Source organism: Dendrobium catenatum, unplaced genomic scaffold, assembly GCF_001605985.2.
Source record: "Dendrobium catenatum unplaced genomic scaffold, ASM160598v2 fragScaff_scaffold_716, whole genome shotgun sequence".
Taxonomy (NCBI): Eukaryota; Viridiplantae; Streptophyta; class Magnoliopsida; order Asparagales; family Orchidaceae; genus Dendrobium; species Dendrobium catenatum.
Window position 1 is genome coordinate 8,074,443 of NW_021319178.1, and position 3,836 is coordinate 8,078,278.

Sequence of the window (3,836 nt, forward strand, 5' to 3'; positions counted from 1 at the left end):
TAAGCTTTGGCAAGGCACTTTGTAAGTGTCTTTGGCAGCCATTGTAGCTTCGTTCTTGGGGGGAAACTTGAAGAGAGAGCTTGAAAGGGAGAGAGGAAAGGGTGGAGTTTGAGAGGGAGAAGATCCTGTGAGGGGGAGGAACTCAAGGGAGTGTGGTGGGGGATCCACACGGTTGCTCCAGCGAACTCGCACCTTAGTACCATCGGATTCAAGACTTGTCTTGAGGTAAGTTCACCAAAGAAGAAGATCTCTTTGGTGTCAAAAGACCCGGCGACTCCGCCGCACCAGGGAAGGTGAAAGTGATTTCTTAAGGGCTTCTCCACCTAGCTGTGGGGGCTAAAGAAGAGTCACAATTTTAGTTCAATACTTGGAGGGTGCCTCCAAGGAGTGGATATAGGTCAAGATTTGACCGAACCACTATAAATCCGGTTTGTTCTTTTCTTATTATTGCTTCCGCATTATTTAATTTTCGCATTTTGATTTCTGTGGTGATTTTGGTTTGAGTTTTAACTTTGGTTTTTAAGTTATCTAATTCACCTCTCTCTTTATTAGCCTTGGGCCAGTTCATTAGGGCTTAACATCCCTAACAAACTTTCAGCTAACAATCCTAATCACAACAATTCACCAATGAATTTTAGATTTGAAATAGCTCTATCCTAGGAATCAAGGAATGGTTAAAGAATTTAAATCAAATGCAATGAGATATACTTGCAAAAACTAAAAATGTACTCAAATGCTAATGATGCATGAAGAGTTGTATATATAAAAGAAAGCTGGTTTTATTAATATAAAGTTTACATGTTACATCCCAGGGTCTGTACTAAAGTAAAGGTTGCCATGCCCCACCGACAACAAAGCTGGGTTATAAACCTATTAGAAAGTAGAATCAAATATGACTGCTTAAGGCCTTCAGGCGCTGGATCTTCTGTGGAATTCCAAAAAGGAACATCCCCATGAGAGAGGATATTACTTTTTGGAGCCCCACTTGTATGTACATAAGCAATCATCTTTAGTTCTTTTGCAGACTCAAGACACTGTACAATTCAATCTTTACACAAAAATCTAGGAAATTAAACTTTACATTTCTATTTATAGGTATATCAGTCCCTAAGAAAATTCTACTTTGCAGGAAATAAAAGCAAGTAAATTAAAGAAGTTATGTAATTATATATGCGATGAGTGTGTTATGAATAGTTATAAATGAAGGAAAGTAAATACAGAAAAGTAAATTATGCGGCCCTCACTTATTCACTTTGCACTCTGGTGCACTGACAGGAAAGTAAATTTGCATGCTATGATTTACAAAAAAGTAAGCAAACACACATGGGTGCCCTCTAGGCAAAACACCAGCAATTAAAACACAATAATCCACCGGCCTAGCCTAGGCTAAAGTTGGTTGTCCTAGCAAGCATCTAAGTGTGTGAAGAAGGTCATGTGGTTTGGATATGTCATATAGGAGTTTATGTTTGGATTGCATGTATTATTAAAGTTTATTTATTAAAGGCCAAATGAGAATCTAATTGAATTTTAAGTAGTGTATATTTGACTTTTAAATTATTCTAATTTTAAATGTTAATGTTATTTTTTTAAGTTTAAATAACTTATAGATTGATAACTCCCTAAGTGTAGGAAGTTATCAATTTATAAGTCCTAAGACTTTCAAAATGAATACCCGTCTTATATGGAAGACAGGTGTACATTTGAGAGTCCCCAAAATTTTATTAGAGATAGAGAGGGGGATCTTACAAATGCAATGTGACACACTTTCCAAAAGGAGCCAAGTATGTAACATAAGGCTAGTGTATTATTAAGGGTTTGAAATTTTCCAAATTCAAATGTATTAGTGCCTTACTAAAAGGAGTCATGCACAATACATGGGAGAATCTCTTTGTTATTTAAATGTATTGAAAGGTCTTTTAAAATCAAAATGCCTAAAGTCCTCCAAAAGCAATCAAGCTTTAGGCATAAAGACCCTAATTCATTTAAATTAAATTAATTCTCAAGTTTGATTCATCAAAATAAATTTCAATCAATCAAATTATCAAATTAATTTAGTTTAGTTAAATTAGAATTTAATTTAATTTTAATGAATTTCATTATAATATTTAGAATTTTTAATTATTTATTGAATTGTTAATTAATGAATTTTTAATTAGAAAATTATTTAAAATTGAAATTAATATGTTTTTAATTTTTGTTTAATTTTAAATGGATTTATTTTATATTTTGGATATTATTTGAATTTTATATGAATTTTAAGGCATGTATCTATTTATTGTTTAATTAAGGGTGGTTAAGGGTTCGTTATGGTTTAACGAATTTTAGACTTCAGTTCTGATTTTAAATGATTGTAGACTTAATTTAGAATTGATTAAAGTTAATTTAAGGTTGATTTAAATTATTATGAATTTTATTAAACTTTTTGGAAAAAATATTAATGTTCATTAATAAAGAAAAAAATAAATCAAATAATTATTGAAAAGCAATTAATGTCAAATCAATGTGTATAAGATTAAGAGGTTATTACACTAGTTTTCTAAGTTTGAATTTCATCCCAAAAGGAATGGTGGAGTTCATCCTAGATTGACAAGGTTAGCTAAGGCCTAAGTCCTTAATTATTGTCCCTTCTTGACACTAGTTACAATAACATCAACATATATCAATCATGAGCAAAATAAAAGTGTCATAATGATAAATATGCAAAGAAATGTGAATTTTCAAATTCATGGGTCAAAATGAACCCAAACATTTGAAAATTGAATTCATAGAAAATATGGCCAAAATATGACCCAAGAAAATTAGGGTTGGTCAAGGATTCCCCCTAATATAATCACTCAAAATTTAAGATCAATTTGACCATTGGATTTTGAGAAATTTAAAAAAATTAAAAGAACATCATCTATGTTATTCTTTAAATTCAATGGTCAAATATATTTGAAATTATTTTTAAAATAAAGTATAGGTCAAGAGCTTTCCAATAAGCTTAAGAACACCCAATTTGGATTAAAAATGAATTTTCTAGGAATAATTTATGTTTTGAGCATTTAAAATGAATTTTAAATTCATTTTTAATTAATTTAACTGCTAGCCAATCATTAGAATGACGATGATGGCAGCTTTCCAGAACTTGACACATGGAGCAATATGATTGAGCCACTTGCCACATCTGCAGGAAAATCGAGCTGTCCGATCAGTGCCTAATTGGATGGACGAACCAGATTTGGCCACGTAGGCATGCTGTTTGACCAAATGGCCTAAGTTCAAATCATGCTGGCTAAAGCGCATGGTCTGTCTTGAGCTGCACCGTCCGATCGAAATACACAGCCGATCGAACGGTCCAGATCGCTCTAAAAATCCTAGTTCAAAATAAACTAGGATTTCAAATGCTCATAACTTTCTATCCGACCTTTCAAATTTCATGAAATTTGAAACATAAGATCTAGATATCATAATATTACAACCCATAGATTTTCACGGTTCCATGCATTGAGATTTCGGAGATATCAAGGTTTGATCACAAAAATTAAAATGCAAATAACTTTTTAACCTGTGGATGGATTTTGACAATCTTAGGCTTGTTGGAAAGCTGCTGAGATTTTATTCAACTTTTTTGAATACTCTAAGATTTAGTTGTTACAACTCGGGCTTCCGAGTTTATGATTTTGATGATAACAAATAATATTTATTAATCTTTTATTTCTCCTAGTATTTGCAGTGCATATATCTTTCTATGTTGACTAATATTTCAGGTACATCATGCACCGTTCTTTAAAGATTCAAGGCTCAAGATTGCATAGAATTGGTCGTATTAAATGAGTCTGTAATTTTCATTTATT